This window comes from Pelophylax lessonae (assembly GCF_965119305.1).
Source record: "Pelophylax lessonae genome assembly, chromosome: 2".
Classification (NCBI taxonomy): domain Eukaryota; kingdom Metazoa; phylum Chordata; class Amphibia; order Anura; family Ranidae; genus Pelophylax; species Pelophylax lessonae.
Window position 1 is genome coordinate 258,409,464 of NC_138769.1, and position 21,166 is coordinate 258,430,629.

Genomic DNA, 21,166 nt, shown 5'->3' on the forward strand with positions numbered 1-21,166 from the left:
ATGTTTGACAGGGTACTTATAAAATTCATACAATGATCAGAGGCCTCCAGAGTACCCAATTCCCAGCCAAAATACCCTTCCCTAGTATACAACTTTTCCCCATTGAATAAAATTTAGAGCAATCTGATTAGTTGGTTTTACCAGCACCTTTAATCGTATGTGTAATAAATAATACCTCTTGCCCTAGAATGGCTGCATGAATACATTTCAATTGAAATTATTCAGATATTTCCTGTATTGTTTAAGGCAAGATAGCATTCAAGTTGCTCTTTAACAATTACCATAAACAAGTACCACATAAATACTTGAGACATCTCAAGTCTAATTATCATTAGGATACGTCTTGTATTGTTTATGGCCAAATTGCATTCTTTATCACCCTTAAATAGGTAAACAATTTACCCTTTAAAAATGCAATGTACCACAAACAAGGACAAATATTTAACTCACCCCATTAATCTTTTAGTCCCCTTTCAAGCAAAGGGTCTAGTCAGGTCCAACTGTCATTTTTGAGGTGTACTCCATTCACCCCCCTGAACGGGCAGGTGTAAAAGTACTTGTGTCCATTTACACCCTTTTACCTCCAATCTGATTCGGTCTGCTAAAAAAAAAAAAAAAAATTGAGGAGATCTGTCCCCCTCCATCTTAGCGGATTGGAAGGCAGACGGAGGGAAAAAAGCTCTGTCCATGTCCATTCTGCATAAATTGGGTGGACACGGAATGGTCATCTGCCCGCTCTGCTCTAATCAGCAGGTTATCAGCAGATAGATCCCCAACTGATAAAATCGTAGTGAAAGAGACTTAGGCTGGCCATACATTATACAATTTCTTACAATTTTCTGTACAATTTTCTTTAGATTTACCTTCAACTATGTAGTACAAAGGCCTGCCATATGGGATACAACTGAAAGTGTTGTTTAGTTTTGACCTCATATTATGTGTTTTTGGTAAATCTAACAGAAAATTGTACAAGAAAATTGGACATCTATGGCCAGCCTTTAGACCCATTTCATGTCTAATCACACAACCTGCATTTTACAACCCTTGTAGATTTATAAATGACCCCCTTTGAAAAGTTTAATTAAACACCCAACCATAAACAGATAGGTCCACAAATACAAAGGAAAGGCATTTGCCTCTTGCATAAAAATAATGTGGTAAACAGTCATTACTCTATCCTTTTGATGTGTAAAATGCAGCTTGTCTGGTCTTTCTTGTGTATCAAAATATACTCAAAGTGAATAATCAGCGCAAAATAAAGTAAGTGTAAAATTGGTGTACAAAATGAAAATTATAATACACTAATACAAACTAACTGCATAAATACACATACACATGGTCAAAACTAATCACAAAATTGAAAAACTCAAAGCAAAAACTATATATATATACAGGTCCTTCTCAAAAAATTAGCATATTGTGATAAAGTTCATTATTTTCTGTAATGTACTGATAAACATTAGACTTTCATATATTTTAGATTCATTACACACAACTGAAGTAGTGCAAGCCTTTTATTGTTTTAATATTGATGATTTTGGCATACAGCTCATGAAAACCCAAAATTCCTATCTCAAAAAATTAGCATATTTCATCCGACCAATAAAAGAAAAGTGTTTTTAATACAAAAAAAGTCAACCTTCAAATAATTATGTTCAGTTATGCACTCAATACTTGGTCGGGAATCCTTTTGCAGAAATGACTGCTTCAATGCGGCGTGGCATGGAGGCAATCAGCCTGTGGCACTGCTGAGGTGTTATGGAGGCCCAGGATGCTTCGATAGCGGCCTTGAGCTCATCCAGAGTGTTGGGTCTTGCGTCTCTCAACTTTCTCTTCACAACATCCCACAGATTCTCTATGGGGTTCAGGTCAGGAGAGTTGGCAGGCCAATTGAGCACAGTAATACCATGGTCAGTAAACCATTTACCAGTGGTTTTGGCACTGTGAGCAGGTGCCAGGTCATGCTAAAAAATGAAATCTTCATCTCCATAAAGCTTTTCAGCAGATGGAAGCATGAAGTGCTCCAAAATCTCCTGATAGCTAGCTGCATTGACCCTGCCCTTGATAAAACACAGTGGACCAACACCAGCAGCTGACATGGCACCCCAGACCATCACTGACTGTGGGTACTTGACACTGGACTTCAGGCATTTTGGCTTTTCCCTCTCCCCACTCTTCCTCCAGACTCTGGCACCTTGATTTCCGAATGACATGCAAAATTTGCTTTCATCTGAAAAAAGTACTTTGGACCACTTAGCAATAGTCCAGTGCTGCTTCTCTGTAGCCCAGGTCAGGCGCTTCTGCCGCTGTTTCTGGTTCAAAAGTGGCTTGACCTGGGGAATGCGGTACCTGTAGCCCATTTCCTGCACACGCCTGTACACGGTGGCTCTAGATGTTTCTACTCCAGACTCAGTCCACTGCTTCCGCAGGTTCCCCAAGGTCTGGAATCGGTCCTTCTCCACAATCTTCCTCAGGGTCCGGTCACCTCTTCTCGTTGTGCAGCGTTTTCTGACACACTTTTTCCTTCCTAAAGACTTCCCACTGAGGTGCCTTGATACAGCACTCTGGGAACAGCCTATTAGTTCAGAAATTTCTTTCTGTGTCTTACCCTCTTGCTTGAGGGTGTCAATGATGGCCTTCTGGACAGCAGTCAGGTCGGCAGTCTTACCCATGATTGCGGTTTTGAGTAATGAACCAGGCTGGGAGTTTTTAAAAGCCTCAGGAATCTTTTGCAGGTGTTTAGAGTCAATTAGTTGTTTCAGATGATTAGGTTAATAGCTCGTTTAGAGAATCTTTTCATGATATGCTAATTTTTTGAGATAGGAATTTTGGGTTTTCATGAGCTGTATGCCAAAATCATCAATATTAAAACAATAAAAGGCTTGCACTACTTCAGTTGTGTGTGATGAATCTAAAATATATGAAAGTCTAATGTTTATCAGTACATTACAGAAAATAATGAACTTTATCACAATATGCTAATTTTTTGAGAAGGACCTGTATATATATATATATATATATATATATATATATATATATATATATATATACATATATATATATATATATATATATTGTAACAGGAAGTCAGCTAGATCTGGGAATGTAGTCACAGGAAGGAGATACATTTCCAATCTGATTTAGAAAGTCCATTAATTAATTTAGGGTGTTGGCTACAGAGCTAGCCAGCAGGAAGTTGAAAGGCCTTCACCTGTTCAGAATGAGGGAGTTAAGGCTCTATAATTTGTTCAGAGAAAGTCCTATTGTTTGCTGCCTCCAGAAGCTGTGTCCTGAAGCCATGTGGGCTGGGAGCAGGAGGACAGTCAGCGTGTGCCTCCCGACAGGATGTGTGGTCCTGGGAGAAGACCCCCCGGAGTGATGTGTGCCCGGGACGGTAACCAAGGGTGAATACGTCTCAAAGGTGAGAAGACGAACTGTTGATGTGAAAGAAACAAAAGGACTGTGTTGCCCTGTGAAGCTATTATAAAAGGACTATTGAGTGTCCGCTGTAGGACAAGGAAGTCTGCCCGACGGTAGGTTGGGGACAGACACTTAGGCAGGTTCCAGCTGTGAGAAGGTAGCCGCCCACAGAGGCAAGGATTTATTTTCTGTTTTATTTTATTTTGGATGTTTTGCTGCATACAGCCTGGTGAAGAAAACACCATTTAATAAACCACACTGTTTGTTTGCAAGCACTTGTCGGCTACCTCTCTGGGAAAACGCACCCCCCAAGGGGTCATCCACACCCGCCACCGAGCTAATCCCTTACATATGGTGGAGGTATGCAGTGGGCATAAGCAGAGATCCCTGCAAGGAAGTGCAAATGTTTGATGAACTTTATCTGGTGCATGAGACTGCACAAACTGTGTGTGCAGGAAAAGAGATCTTGCAAGAGAGAGAGAAAAACTACATGTGTTAAAGAGACAGTGGTCTGAAAATTTTTTGCTGGACTGTGAAAAATTTGTGGAGTTATTGAAGATGGGGCGATCCAAACGCCTGAAAAATGCAAAGATAGATGAAATGAGAGACCGGATTCTATGGATGGAGAGGATGCTACCGTCTGAACCAGCCCCATCCATGCCTAAAGAGAGTCTACTAAAGAGGAAGGTTGTTGTCCCTAGCAACACTGATGAAACCGCTATGGAGACGCAGTGTGCTCAGATGAAAAGTAAACTCAAAATGGAGGAGATGTTGAAACATCTGATTATATCAAATGCAGCTCAACAGCAAGCAAATGCAGCTCAACAGCAGGCAAATGCGGATTTTCAGCAGAGCTTTGCAGCTCAACAAAAGGCTCATCAAGAGAGCATGGCAGGCTGGAAACAGAGACGCCAGCAGCCAATGGAGGCCATCGGTTTGGAGGAAACCGAGTATGTGTGCAGGGCTGAGTTGGATGCCTTGCAACGGAAAATGGAAGAAAAGGAACAAGCCTTGGAATTGCTTAAAATGGAGCATAGAAACTTGCAGGAAATGAATGAACTACTCAAGTCTCATGTGTTACAGTGGGAAGAATCCACTGCTCTTCTTTTGGTCGAGTTGCAAAAACGCAGAGAGACTATAATGGAGAAAGATACCATCCTCATGGAAAAGGAAAGTGAAATTCAGACTTTGCAGAAGCAAAGTATGGCTGATATGTTGGAGTTGCGTAATCAGCTGGAAAAAAGTCTTCAGTGTTTGGAAGTTACAAAAATAGACCTGCAGGAGTCGCAGGAACAGAATGTCGCTCTGAAAGCGACATTGTCTCTCAGCAACAAAGAGAAAAGTGAAAGAGAGGCTAAATTACTGAGTACTGTGTATGAGCTCACTACTTTGAGCAATGTGGTAGATGAATGGCGTGCGGACTGTGAAAGTTGGAAAGATGAAGCCCAACGTGTCCAGCAGCAGTTAAAGGAGAAAGAAGCCTGTGTGGCAGAATTACATTCTTATTCCCAGATGCTAGCCAGTGAGGTGAAAGCTCTTATGCAGGGAAAAGGAGATTCTGAACACAAGAGAAAAAAAGTAGAGGCACAGCTGCAGGAATCGCAAGTCAAGGTGTCAGAAGGTGACCGAGTGTGTGCTAAGCTGTCAGAGAAGGCAAACCGACTGCAGGTTGAGTTGGACAATGTTACAAATCAGCTTTCTCAAGCAGACAGCAAATCTAGAGAAATTGCGGAAGATTTTTCTATCTTGGAATCGCAGCTGCAAGACACGCAGGAACTCTTACAGGAAGAGAGGTGTCAAAGGCTGAGTTTTAGCACAAAGCTCAAACAAATGGAAGATGAGAAAAATGGCTTCCTGGAACAATTAAAAGAGGAGGCGGAAGCAAAGAAAAACCTATCAGAGCAAGTCGCAACATTGCAAGCTCAGATAGCGGATATGAAAAAACGCATGGAAGAAAGCGTTGGTTCATTACAGTGTGTTGAAGATGTGAAAAAGAAGTTTGATCAGATGCTTGGTGAAGAGAAGACTGTGTCTGCAAAATATGCAGAAGAACGCGCCCGTGCAGAAACGGAGGTGCGTGATAACGAGAGCAAAGCCCTGTTCTTGGCTCGCTCTTTGGAGGAAGCTCTAGAGTGTAAGGCTGAACTAGAAAGTGTTGACAAACAGCTGCGTACAGAAATGGAAGAATTGGTCAGCTCCAAGGATGATGTTGTGAAAAGCGTTCAGGAGCTAGAAAAGTCTAAGCGAGCCTTAGAACAGCAAGTAGAAGAGATGAAGATTCCGTTGCAGGAACTGGAAGAGGAATTCCAGGCAACAGAGGATCTGTCCCAAAGAGGGGATAGTGTGCCTGATGCAGTTTTTAAAAGGATCAGTGTTTTGGGGTCTGTCCTGAGTGAGCCTCAGAAATGTGACGACACGTGGCTTGAATCACCCCTTTGGAATAAACTGTTCCTTCAAAAACTTCAAGCATTGGAAAATGTATCATTAGAACTTCAGCAAACAAAGGAGCTGAGTAAGAAATGTGGTGATTTCTCAGTTCAGGCTGAAAACCTAGTGGAGAAAACTAAGGCTGTTGGTGAAAACGTGAAGCAAATGAATAAGTGCCTTTCAGGGAGTGTTTCCAAAATGGAACTGGTGAAAGACGGGTGGCAGAAGTTTGATCGTGATCTTGAGATGCATTCCATGTGGAATTCAGATAGAGAAAAAGAACTAGGTGACCTTGAGCGGTCAAATAGTTCAGCAGAAAGTGCATTGAAGAAACCTGTAAAAGAAGGTGTTGCAGTTCCATGCTTCTTCACTGATGCAGAGAGGAGGTCTATAATGGATACCACCCAGATCGCTGGGTTCAACTGTGTTGTTGCCTTTGACCCCTATGTTGGTGGAAGGAAAGTTGATGATGTTCTGGTTGGCTTCTTCTGTGAAGAGTTTGGCAAGAAATATAAACTCAATATCAAATCAAATAGTAGGCCTTTACTGCGACTCGCTCAGGAGGGCGAAAAGTTTAAGAAGTTGATGAGTGCAAATGCTTCAGATCTGCCTATAAATAGGAAATGTTTGAATGATATTGATATCTCTGGGAAAAGGAACAGGGGTCACTTTGAAGAAATGTGTGACAGCCTGTTGTCTCAATTGGAAAATCCTCTGCACAGCATCTTAGAGCAAGCAAAGCTCAAGAAGGAAGATCATTCCCTTTTACAACAAAAAGTCAATGATTGTGTACAGCTGTATGGAGAGGCAACTCAAGTCACAGAGGGATGTCAAGAGTCCCTACTTGGAACAAAGCTTAGTGAAGCAAAGGTTCTCAAAGTTTTGTGGAAAACATTTATGGATTGCAGAGAGAGGCGTCTTAAGAATGTTGAAGACATTAAGACTAGCCCAATTGAGTTGCCTATGGATCACGGTCCTCCATGGTGGATTGGACAGACGGTTATGAGGGACACGCTGTCTGACATTTATGAGAAAGCTGTCAATGAAGATGACAGAAACGAGAAGGAGCGAAATGATGCCAAAAATGCAGTTGAAGAATGTGTATATGAGATGAGAGACAAACTGTGTGGCATTTATGAGAAATCCGTCAATGAAGATGACAAAACAGTTTCATCCGGAAGCTTGAGGATAATAGGAGGCTTATCAGTGAGTCAGCAGTGCTTGACACATGCGTGCCTGGAAATCTGTGTCCCAACCCTAGGGTTGAAACAAGAGGGGGGGGTATGTAACAGGAAGTCAGCTAGATCTGGGAATGTAGTCACAGGAAGGAGATACATTTCCAATCTGATTTAGAAAGTCCATTAATTAATTTAGGGTGTTGGCTACAGAGCTAGCCAGCAGGAAGTTGAAAGGCCTTCACCTGTTCAGAATGAGGGAGTTAAGGCTCTATAATTTGTTCAGAGAAAGTCCTATTGTTTGCTGCCTCCAGAAGCTGTGTCCTGAAGCCATGTGGGCTGGGAGCAGGAGGACAGTCAGCGTGTGCCTCCCGACAGGATGTGTGGTCCTGGGAGAAGACCCCCCGGAGTGATGTGTGCCCGGGACGGTAACCAAGGGTGAATACGTCTCAAAGGTGAGAAGACGAACTGTTGATGTGAAAGAAACAAAAGGACTGTGTTGCCCTGTGAAGCTATTATAAAAGGACTATTGAGTGTCCGCTGTAGGACAAGGAAGTCTGCCCGACGGTAGGTTGGGGACAGACACTTAGGCAGGTTCCAGCTGTGAGAAGGTAGCCGCCCACAGAGGCAAGGATTTATTTTCTGTTTTATTTTATTTTGGATGTTTTGCTGCATACAGCCTGGTGAAGAAAACACCATTTAATAAACCACACTGTTTGTTTGCAAGCACTTGTCGGCTACCTCTCTGGGAAAACGCACCCCCCAAGGGGTCATCCACACCCGCCACCGAGCTAATCCCTTACAATATATACACAGTGTGTATATATATATATATATATATATATATATATACACACATTATATATATATATATATATATATATATATATATATATATATATATATATATTAGTGTGTATATATATATATATATATATATACATACAGTATCTCACAAAAGTGAGTACACCCCTCACGTTTTTGTAAATATTTTATTATATCTTTTGATATGACACCTTGCTACAATGTAAAGTAGTGAGTGTACAGCTTGTATAACAGTGTAAATTTGCTGTCCCCTCAAAATAACTCAACACACAGCCATTAATGTCTAAACCGCTGGCAACAAAATTGAGTACACCCCTAAGTCAAAATGTCCAAATTGGGCCCAAAGTGTCAATATTTTTTGTGGCCACCATTATTTTCCTGCACTGCCTTAACCCTTTTGGGCATGGAGTTCCCCAGAGCTTCACAGGTTGCCACTAGAGTCCTTTTCCACTCCTCCATGATGACATCATGAAGCTGGTGGATGTTAGAGACCTTGCGCTCCTCCACCTTCCATTTGAGGATGTCCCACAGATGCCTAATAGGGTTTAGATCTGGAGACATGCTTGGCTAGTCCATGACCTTTACCATCACCTTCTTTAGCAAGGCAGCGGTCATCTCTGAGGTGTGATTGGGGTCGTTATCATGTTGGATTACTGCCTTGCGGCCCATTCTTCAAAGGTTGGGGATCATGCTCTGCTTCAGTATGTCACAGTACATGTTGGCATTCATGGTTCCCTCAATGAACTGTAGCTTCCCAGTGCCGGCAGCACTCATGCAGCCCCAGACCATGACACTCCCACCACCATGCTTGTATTTATACTCCTCACCTGGTTGCTGCCACACACGCTGGACACCATCTGAACCAAATAAGTTTATCTTGGTCTCATCAGACCACAGGACATGGTTACAGTAATCCATGTCCTTAGTCTGCTTGTCTTCAGCAAACTGTTTGCAGGCTTTTCTGTACATCATCTTTAGAAGAGGCTTCCTTCTGGGATGACAGCCATGCAGACCAATTTGGTGCAGTGTGCGGGGTATGGTCTGAGCACTGATAGGCTAACCCCACACCCTTTCAAGCTCTGCAGCAATGCTGGCAGCACTCATACATCTATTTCCCAAAGAAAACCTCTGGATTTGATGCTGAGCACGTGCACTCAACTTCTTTGGTCGACCATGGTGGGGCAAGATATGAGTGGAACCTGTCCTGTTAAACCACTGTATGGTCTTGGCCACCATGCTGCAGCTCAGTTTCAGAGTCTTGGCAATCTTCTTATAGCCTAGGCCATCTTTATGTACAGCAACAATTCTTTTTTTTTAGATCCTCAGAGAGTTCTTTGCTATGAGGTGCCATGTTGAAATTCCAATGACCAGTATAAGAGAGTGAGAGCGATAACACCAAATTTAACACACCTGCTCCCCATTTACACCTGAGACCTTGTAACACTAATGAGTCACATGACACTGGGAAGGAAAAATGGCAAATTGGGCCCAATTTGGACATTTTCGCTTAGGGGTGTACTCACTTTTGTTGCCAGCGGCTTAGACATTAATGGCTGTGTGTTGAGTTATTTTCAGGGAGCAGCAAATTTACACTGTTATACAAGCTGTATACTCACTACTTTACTTTGTAGCAAAGTGTGATTTCTTCAGTGTTGTCACATGAACACATGAAAAGATATAATAAAATATTTACAAAAATGTGACGGGTGTACTCACTTTTGTGAGATACTGTGTATATATATATATATATATATATATATATATATATATATATATATATATATATATATATATATATTTGTGATCGCTGCCACCACTTATCAAAAGGTGTTCACCTATAACTTTGTATCAAACAAAATATCACATCAAGTGTAGTGCAATCTAATGTGCATAATGTCCAAATAAGCTACCTCAGCAAGTGGCACTTGCTGACGAAACATATATGGAAGCGTAACGCGTACAGGTGGAGGGAGCTGTTCGGGATTTTCCATGTCATTTAGTCAGCAGGGAGAGCTATTGATGTGTTTTATTTTCACACTAATATGTGAGCATTTTTATCCCTGGTTTTAGTACAATAAATTGTTTGAAATAGAGAACACTATGGTTTCTCTTTATTTTCTGGTTATGCACAATTGATGGATATCTGCAGGGGAGTCCCTTTGGTTCCATGTACATCCAGAGGAAGACCGTCACAGTGAGATTCAGAGGGACATAATTACAGGGATTTGAGGCTCTGCTGTGGGGTCACTGAAGTCACTGGATTATAGAACTGTTTAACACTATTGAATATTGCACAACAGTGGATTTTTATAATTTTATTGGGACTATGCACATTAGATTGCACCACACTTGATGTGATATTTTGTTTTCACGTGTATCAACCTAACATGCATTAACCCCTTCTGGACCAGAAGGTTTTACCCCAAGGCCATTTTTTGCGATACGGCACTGCATTACTTTAAGGGACAATTGCGCGGTCATGCGACACTGTACCCCAATAAAATTGATTTCCTTTTTTTCCCCACAAATAGGGCTTTCTTTTGCTGCTATTTGATCACTTTATCGCTATTATCAAAAAAAAGAGCGACCATTCTGAAAAAAAAACATATTTTTTTTTACTTTCTGCTATAAAACATTTCCAATAAAAAAAATGTAAAAATAAAAAAATGTTTCATTATTTTAGGCCAATATGTATTCTGCTACATATTTTTGGTAAAAAAAATCCCAATAAGTGTAAATTGATTGGCTTGTGCAAAAGTTATTGTGTGTAGAAACTAGGGGAAAGATTTATGTTATTTTTATTTATTTATTACTAGTAATGGCAGCGATTTTTAGCGGGACTGTGACATTGCGGCGGACAGATGGGACACCTAACTTACATTTTTCACACTTCTGGGGGCACCAGTGACATTACTACAGTAATCAGTGCTAAAAATATGCACTGTTACTGTACTAATAACACTGGCAGGGAAAGGGTTAACACCAGGGGCGATCAAAGGGTTAAATGTGTCCCTAGTGGGTGCTTTCTGTGTGGGGGATGGGCTTGCTGAATGAACACAGAGACCTGTGTTTCTAAATAAGAGGAACACAGGATCTCTGTGTTCATTACTGACAGAACAGCGGTCTGCCATGTTTACAACAGTAGACCGCCGTTCTGTCTCCACGGGGAGCGATCGCATGTGCCCGGCGGACATCGCAGCTGCCGGACCAGCTGATTGGCTCCCCCTGTGGCCAATTGGCGCAGTATAAGTATGGTGGCTGGTCAGCAAGAGGTAAATACAGTGTATCTATATACACCCACCAACCACTTTATTAGGGACACCTGTTCAACACAAATTGCTAATCAGTCAATCACATCGCAGCAACTCAATGCATTTAGGCATCTAGACGTGGTGAAGACATCTTGCTGAAGTTCAAATCGAGCATCAAATCGGGGAAGAAAGGGGCTTTAAGTGACTTTGAACGTGACATGGTTGTTGGTGCTAGAGGGGCTGGTCTGAGGCTTTACAGAGAATGGTCAGAATAAGAGAAAATATCCAGTGAGCGGCAGTTATGTTGAGGAAAATGCCTTGTTGATGTCACAGGTCAGAGGAGAAATGGACAGACTGGTTCGGGGTGATAGAAAGGCAACAGTAACTTAAAAACCCACTCGTTACAACCACGGTATGCAGAATACCATCTCTTAATACACAACACATTTAACCTTGAAGCAGATGGGCTACAGCAGCAGAGGACCAGACCAGGTGCCACGCCTGTCAGCTAAGAACAGGAAAGTGAGACTACAATTTGCAAAGCCTCACCAAAATTGGACAACAGGAGACTGGAAAAACGTTGCCTGGCCTTGATGAGTCTTGATTTCAGTTGCGACATTCAGATGGTAGGGTCAGAATATGGCATAAACAACACAAAAGCATGGATCCATCCTGCTTTATATTAATGGTTCAGGCTGGTGGTGGTGTAATGGTGTGGGGGATATTTTCTTGGCACACTTTGGGCCCCTTAGCACCAATTGAGTATCATTTAAACACCATGGGCTACCCGAGTACTGTTGCTGACCATGTCCATCCCATGGCATTAGGACTACACTTTACCCATCTTTTGATGGCTACTTCCAGCAGAATAATGCACTGTGTCACAAAGCTCAAATCATCTCAAATTGGTTTCTTGAACATGACAATGAGGTCACTGTACTCCAATGGTCTCCACAGTCACCAGATCTAAATCCAATAGAGCACCTTTGGGGTGTGGTGGAACAGGAGATTTGCATCATGGATGTGAAACTGACAAATCTGCAGCAACTGTGTGATGCTATCATGTCAATATGGACCAAAATCTCTGAGGAATGTATCCAACACCTTGTTGAATCTATGCCAAGAAGAAATAAGGCAGTTCTGAAGGCAAAAGCGGGTCCAACCCAGTACTAGCAAGGTGTACCCAATAAGGTGGCCGGTGAGTGTATATATACTTATATCTAAAATACATACATTTTATACGCAAGTCTGACATAATAACCTACAGTTGTGAACTGTAATCAGTCTTGTTTATTGTTATACATCTAGCCCAATGTCTTAAGCAGGCCAAACATGGGTTACAGGAAAGAAAATGGCTGGATTCCCTCATCAACACATTTAATGTTGATGAGGGAATCCCTCCCGCAACGCTTTTATATTCTGACTTCCCAACCATCAGAATCCAATGTTTACTGCTGACGGCTATAGCCATCCAGCAGTGATCGAAAGTAAAAAACCCGACAGCTGTACCTTTCCCGTGACGTAATGACGCTGTGCGGTCCAAGCTGACGCGTTTTGTCAAGCTCTGATGACGTCGCCGGAAGTGACAAAACACGTCAGCTTGGACCGCACAGCGTCATTACGTCACGGGAAAGGTGGAACGCAAGCCGGAAGTAGGTTTGTTTGGTCCGCGAGGAGGACGAGCAACTCGCACCGCTAGACCACCAGTGATGTGTACCCGTTTTTAATCTATTTTAACCGAATTATGGAGAAATAAAGACTGCTTCCTTTAAACTATATTACACGATTTGGAGCCTTCTTTCTCCCCCACATTTCACCACTTATCAAATACCCGGAACCATAGAGGAATCCCAGCATTCCGGAGGACCACACAGAGGGAAAACCTATTAAGCCCAGAGGGCTTTGCAAGCGCGAACGGTTCTAGTCAGTGTTAATTTCGTCGACTAAAACCGACTAAAACCTTTTCGTCGACTAACACAATTCAGGTGACTAAAATACGACTAAAACTAAAATGGCATTTTAGTCTTAAGACTAAAATACGACTAAAACTAAAATGGCATTTTAGTCAAAAGACTATAACTAAAACTAAATCGAAATTTGCTGCCAAAAATTAACACTGGTGCATGCTCAAAGCATAAATAATAACATATTAGATTTTTCACTCCAGGACCAGCAGTAGTATATAATGAGTTTGGAAATTGTAGAGAAATGCTTAAATAATGCATTACAAATTACAATTGAACTACACCCATTTGATTATATATGACTAAAATGAGTTTTAGTCGACTAAAATGTAGGGCGTTTTAGTCGACTAAAATATACTGGAGTTTTAGTCGACTAAATACGACTAAAACTAAAACACTTGCAGAAGACTAAAATGGGACTAAAACTAAAATGCCATTTTAGTCCTAAGACTAAGACTAAAACTAAATTGAAATTTGCTGCCAAAATTAACACTGGTTCTAGTGCCATACGGCATATAGAACCCAATCCATCTGATAAGTGATTCACTTCACCCATTTTTGCAAGGGATTTGTCTGTCACCCCAGAGCACTTGCACTTTTTGAATTGAAGATATACCTGTCATCAAGGACATTTTTATTATATTGGAGAACAGAAGTCACTTTACATTTTTTGGACAATCTTATTTACATATATATACACTGTATTTATTTCTCGCATATATTAATTCTGGTGTTTACCATTTTTTATGCTTATTTATTGCACTGATTTGCACAATTAATTAATGGATGGAGTCATTTTGATATTAATTTGATTCTTGATATTTGTTATATTAATTTTTACACTGGAAATACACCTACCATTTAGAGAGCAATATAGATACTGGTATTATTCGTAGCAAGCACTGTATTTGATCTTCTATGAGATCATTTATTTCATACTATTCCTTTTTTTTATATACAGCAGCTGCAAAGCATTTTAGGCTAAATTTTAAAACAACACCCATACTTAAATCCTTTTAGTACTTATTAATCACCTCTGTAACTCCTTGGCACGCGGAATATACTTCTGTATATATTTTGTCACTCGTGACATTGAGTTAAAAAAAAAATCATTGCTGGTATCAGTGGGAGAAAGAAAAAAGGCCCGTAATTTGGTTTAAAAAAGAGGTTAAAAGGCACACAATAAGCTTGATATCACTGGTGTTAGTGGGAGGAAATTAGGTCCCATTGTTAGTATCAATGGAAGGGAAATAGGCTCTGTATCACTGTCATAGAAAAAAGCGAAGCTACACCGCTACTGCAAAGTACTCATGGATACCAGGGGCAGGGTCAGGAGGTGAGGGATAATTTATTAGACATGTGCAATATATTTAGTTCTGAATCAAAATTCAGATGAATTTTTTGTTATTCGGATGTATCCGATTTACCGAATTACAATCGTAATGAATATAAATGAATCAGAAATAACAAACCGAAAATTCAAATCAATTTCTAATACAAATTGGAATCGAAATCGAATTAAAGAAAAATAGAAATCGATTTACCATTTGATAACCATCTTCAGAAATTTGAATAGAAAAGATTAGAATAGAAAATAATAGAAAGGTGTACAAAAACAATTAATATAGAATGGAATAAAAAAGAAAGATAACAACCGTTATATTCTTTCTATTTTATTCATTTTATTGATATTCTATTTTTTCTCTTATTTTCTGTTCTATTGTTTTCTTTTTTTTTTAACACAAAAAGGTGCTTTATTGAAGTGATTAAAATACAACAAAGAAAAATTTCAACATACATTCGTGGACATATATATCGTAATACAGGGTTATATAAGTAATTCCGGGGAGATATGAAAGAATAAAATACAGAGGCATAGTATTCACAATAGCCCCGTAACCCCTAAACCCAATAAAGGCAAGCAATTTCAAACCTATCTTCAAAAAATAGTAAATTATTACATCCGTATCAGAAGAAAGAGATAGTCCAGGATGCAATATAAGTTATTGGGCATCGTAGATAGTAGACGTTGAATTATGGTTTTAGCTTCATCTCCCTGACAAGGGTAAAAAAGGCCTCGCCAGGTTGGTGAAGTGTAGGTGAAGAAGAAGAGACAAGAAAGAGAGACAGATAGACAGACATGAGAAGGGAGGGGGGGGGGAGGGAAAAAAGGGGGATGGTGTAAGGCCTTCAGAATGGGGGGATATTGATCAATAGGCACACCGAGTGCGCCTAAAGTGCTCAGGTGCAATGGTCGAGTGGTCATCATCCAGTAAGCATCAAAGGGGGAGAGTTTCTTAATGCAATTACTTTACAAGGAGAATTTTAGTGCATGGTATTCCTGTGAAACAGTGAATAATTTCCAGTTAGCCCACAGCTTTTGAAATGGATCATTTCTTTCGTATTTCATAGCTACTGTCCTTTCCATTTCATAAAGTTGGTCAAGTTTCATGATCCAATCTCTAATTGAGGAAACATTGGAAGAGTTCCAGTGCAAGGGAATTAAACTCTTGGCACTGTTCAACATATGCCTAACCAAGGAGGACTTGTATTCTTTATATGAGAATGAATTTATATGGAGCAGAAATGTCAATGCGTCATGATCTAGTTGGTTCCCTGTTACATGCTTAATCCAATGGGAAATTGACATCCAGAAGGGCTTGATCTTAGGACAAGACCACCATATATGTAGAAAGTCGCCTTGGTCAGTATTGCAACGCCAACATCTGTCTGAGGCATTGGAGTACCATTTTTTAAGGGTCGCCGGTGTTCTATACCACTGAGTTCTGACTTTGAATGCATTCTCTTGCAACTTCGTACTAATTGAACACTTGTACGAGAAAACGCATGACTTCCTCCATTGAGAATATTTTTTCCGAGCACTTTTTCCCATTTGCGTCTGTAGGGGTCAGAAAAGTTTCTAGTTGTGGCATTAAGCCATTTGTAGGCCAGTGAGGTAACTCCCCTTTGTGGGGTTTGGTGCAAGCAGTACCTCTCAAACTCAGTGGGTTCTCTAAAGAGAAGTGCTCTGGTCTTGTTGTTTTGGAGGAAGTCATGGATCTGCACGTAATTCCAGTACGTCAGAGGGTGGTTTGGGGAACACTTTGTTTTTAGCGACTCAAAGCTCAGAATTTTACCATTACGGAAACAGTCGGCAACATATAGCGGTGTCAATTTACCATTAGTAATCCTCAACAGAGACTTATTCTGAAGTCCCGGCGGAAAGTCCGGGTTATTAAATAGGGATGTGAGTGGGCTAGGAGAGGATGACAAGTTATGTTTTGACATGCATTTACGGAAGAGATCAAGAGTAGGGTATATCAGGGGATGGGCTCTAACTTCTTTTGGGTAGGACAGATGGCTGGACCATAGTAGATGTTGAGTATGAAAACATGTCCAGTACTTTTCAATGTTTACCCAGTCCTTTATTTTGTCGTGGCAATGCCAATCAATAACCCTTGTAAGGTGAGTGGCTATGTAGTACTTGTAGAAATTTGGTATACCCATCCCGCCTTCCTCTCTGCTTCGTTGTAGGTAGCCAAAATTGATTCGTGGGTGCTTATTCGCCCAAATGAATTTTCTTTGAATGTTAGTTAGTTTCCGGAAGAATTTTATTGATATTCTATTTTTTCTCTTATTTTCTGTTCTATTGTTTTCAATTAAATTTCTTTCTATTCTTTTCTATTCAAATTCATTCTATTCAAAATTTGAATTTAGGAAGATGGTTATTTATTATTTCTATGTTATGCTATTGTTTTTCTTCTTTTTTCATTTCTATTCTTTTTATTTCAATTTTACTTTTATTTTATTTATTTTTTCAATTCTATTCTAATCTTTTCTTTTTAAATTCATTCTTTCCATTCGAAATTCGAATTTCAGAAGATGGTTATATATTATATTCTTTATATTCTATTTTTCTATTCTATTCTAATCATTTCTATTCAAATTCATTCTTTTGACATTTTGAATTTTGGAAGACGGTTATACATTTTTTTTTATTCTATTCCCTTTTTCTATTCTTTTCTATTCTTATATTTTCTATTCTAAACTTTTCTATTCAAATTCAAACTCATTCTATTCAAAATGCAAATTTCTTAAGATGGTTATATTATAACTATCTTCCGAAATTCGAATTTGGAATAGAATGAATTTGAATAGAAACGATTAGAATATAATAGAAAACAATACAAAAGGATAGAATAGTAATTAGGAAAATAGAAGAATTGAAAAATAAAATAGAAAAACAATAGAATAAAATAGAAAGAATATAACGGTTATGTCCCATCAACATCTGTAACAGTGTACCATTGTCCCATCAACATCTGTTACAGGGAACCACGGTTTCTCCATGCACATCTCTCATAGTGCACCAGTGACCCATTAACATTTGTAGCAGTGTACCAGTGCCCCATCAACATCTGTCACAATGTACCATTGTCCCCTCAACATCTGTCACAGGGTACCATATTACCCCATGCACATTTGTCACAGTGCACCATCAACATCGGCCACAGTGTATCATTGTCCCATGCACATCTGTCTCAGGGTACCAATGCCCTATCAACATCTGTCACAGGGTACCACTAGTGCCCCATCAACATCGAGCGCAGAGTACCAGTGCTCCATCAACATCCTTCGTAGTGCACCAATGCACCATCAACATCTGTCAGTGTACCACCAGTGCCCCATCAACATCTTCCACAGTATACCATTGTCCCATCAAAATCTGTCACAGGGTACCACCAGTGCCCCGTGCACATCCGTCACAGGGTACCACCAGTGCCCCATGCACATCTGTCACAGAAAAGAATCCAAAACAATGGAATCCAAAATAGAAAAGAATAAAAATAAGAATCGAATAGCAAAACAATAGAATAGAATAGAATAAAATAGAAAGAATATAACCAAACCATCTCCAGAAATTCGAATTAAATGAATTTGAATAGAAAATATTAGAATAGAAAAGAAGAGAAAAGAACAGAATAGAAAAAAGGAGAATAGAATAGAAAAGCAATAGAATAGAATAAAATGAAATAGAAAGAATATAACCAACTTCAGAAATTCAAATTTCGAATAGAGTGAATTCAAATAGAGTAGAAAATAATTGAAAAGATCAGAAAATAAGAAAATAGAAAATAGAAAAATCAATATAGAATAAAATTTAACAGTTATATTCTTTCTTTTTTATTTTATTCTATTATTTTCTAATCTATTATTTTCTAATCTATTCTCTTATTTTCTAATTTATCCTTTTCTATTATTGTCTATTCTATTTCTTTTCTATTCTAATCTTTTCTATTCTAATTCAAATTCATTATATTTGAAATTTGAATTTCGGAAGACGGTTATATACTCTATTTTATTCTATTATTTTGTTATATTTTCCATTCTATTCTTTTATATTGTATCCTATTCTTTTCTATTTTCTATTCTATTCAAATCTTTTATATTCAAAATTCATTCTATTCAAGATTTCAATTTCTGAAGATGGTTTTATATTATATTCTTTCTATTCTATTTTATTGTTTTTCTATTCTATTCTCTTATTTTCTATTCTATGCTTTTCAATTATTTTCTATTATAATCTTTTCTATTCAAATTAATTCTATTCTAAATTCAAATTTTGGAAGATAGTTCTATATTTTTTTCTATTTTGTTCTATTCTGTTCTATTGTTTTTCTATTCTGTCTTTTCTATTCTCTATTCTATTCTAATCTTTTCTATTCAAATTTGAATTCTATTTGAAATTTGAATTTCAGAAGATGGTTATATATTCTCTTTTATTCTATTCTGTTCTATTGTTTTTCTATTCTTTTCTAGTCTATTCAAATCTCTTATTTTCTATTCTATTCTTTTGTATTCAAATCCATTCTATTTGAAATTCGAAAGATGGTTATATACTATATTCTTTCTATTTCATTCTATTATGTTCTATTTTTCTAGTGTCCGCTGCCCAGCCTCTGCCTTCTGCCCAGCCTGATGTGCCTCTTTCCACTGCCCAGCCTGATGTGTCTCTGCCCGCTGCCCAGCCTGATGTGCCTCTGCCCAGCTTGATGTGGCTTTGCCCACTGCAGAGCCTAATGTTCCGGTGCCTGCTGCCCAGCCTGATGATCTAGTGTGTGCTGATCCAATTCCTGCTGCCCAGCCTTATGATCCATTGCCTGCTGTCCAGTCTGCCTCTAGTGATCCCGAGAACAATGACCAGCCTGATTTTAATGATCCTCTACTTGCTGTCCAGCTGGGTTCTACTGACTTTGTGCCTACTGCCCAGCTAGCTTTTATTGACTCTGCTTGCTGCTCAGCTGAATTGTCCTGCAAAGTGTAGGATTCCATATGCCATTTGGTCTGACACCTCTGAGTCTTAGGTTACCTGTTTTGTCTGAGATTCTTTTTTCAGTTGCCCCGTTTAGGTCCCTCTTTGTAATGTTCCGGTACCTCTGGTACCCTTGCTTCCATATTTCTCCTCTCTTAATTGCGTCCCATCTTGTATAACAAAGGACGCATATACCTTTAAGACCGGATGACATCACTCCCGAGCGCCGCTATGAGCGGCTATTTCAATCGCCGGTTTGCTCTCACTCATCGCTCGTTCAAACCCACATGTTCATCGCACCTACGCCTGAGAAGTCGGAGCTGCTGACATACCCTCCTTGCTGAACTGAAGCCGGAAACCTCGCTGGTGATCCGTATCTTGCTACGGGATCACCCCTCTCCAATGGACACTGTTATTCCTAAACCTATCTAAGTGATAAGTACCCCTCAGGGGATTCTTGCTATCAATCTCCTACTGTCATCTACTGCAATTACCAAGACTATCTATCTATCTATTCACTATCACCTGCATAAGACTGTTAGCTCTTGGGACTACCTTGAACTATCCTTGCACTAGGTTACTCTGTCTAAGTATACTCCATCTGTGTCCTCTTACCATCTGCACTATACTTGACATCAGAACCTATCTGCTTTACCATCACCTGCAACTCTCCTAATACTACTTCTAGTGCTCACCATACAATAGCCTGTCTCTCATCTATATCCTCATATACTCTATCCCTCCATTTAACATCTATTGATATATATATATAGTATATAACAGGCTGTACACGGTGATGAAGTCCTGAGAGTTGGATATGTTATTCAACAGATTCTCTACAAGGCTACTGAGTGTAATAATTCTGCAGCTGTAAATCCATCCACAAACAAAAACGCATGAACTTTACACTCTTATAGTATGTTGCTCCGATATAGCCAAAACTTGGTGGTCCAGACATACCCTTCACAAATGGTCTAGCCTTCAATAGCGTAGGAATCAGAGTCAGAAAGGCCTCTATCTCTCAAAACCTGGCTTTCAACAGTCATGCTTTTCAAAGCCAGCGACTGTAAAGCAGAACGAAAGAATGGACCTTGAGACAGCAGATCTACCATGAGAGGAAATCTTCAAGGAGCATCGGCGACCAACCTTACTAGGTCTCCGTACAAAGACCGGCGAGGCCAGTCCAGAGCCACCAGAATGACTGGAATCCCTTCCACCTCTATCCTGCACAGAAGCCTTGGCAGGAGTTTCAAGGGAAGAAAGGCATAAATTAGCTGAAATTTTTTTATATGAAATTCTCAATAAAAAAATTTAAAAATCTAATTTTTTTAACATTTTAGGCCAATTTGTTTTCTGCTACATATGTTTGGTAAAAAAAAATCGCAATAAGCATATTTTGATTGCTTTACGCAAAAGTTATTGCGTTTACTAACTAAGATTTATGTCATTTTTATTGTTTTTTTTTACTAGTAATGGGGGCGATCTGCAATTTTTTTTGCGGGACTGCGACATTGCGGCGGACAGATCGGACCCCTGACTGACATTTTTGACACTTTTGGGAGTACCAGTGTATAAATAACTAGTACTCCCAGCTATAGATATGCACTGTTACTGTCAAAATGACACTGGCAGGGAAGGGGTTAACTTTAGTGATCAAGGGGTTAAGTGTGTCCCTATGGGCGTGATTCTAACTGTGGGGGGGCGTGGCTTGTGATATAACCACAGAGACATACAATCCTACATAGCAGGATCGTATAGTCTCTGCACTTACATCAGGGAGAATGAGAGACG

At 39.6% G+C, this 21,166-nt stretch overlaps 1 protein-coding gene across 1 annotated transcript in view; it reads right to left on the reverse strand.

The window, feature by feature from the left end:
* The window catches only part of LOC309546075 (C4b-binding protein alpha chain-like), a 290,333-nt gene that overhangs the window by 103,045 nt on the left and 166,122 nt on the right, over positions 1–21,166 (reverse strand). The gene's annotated exons all lie outside the window — the stretch shown is intronic.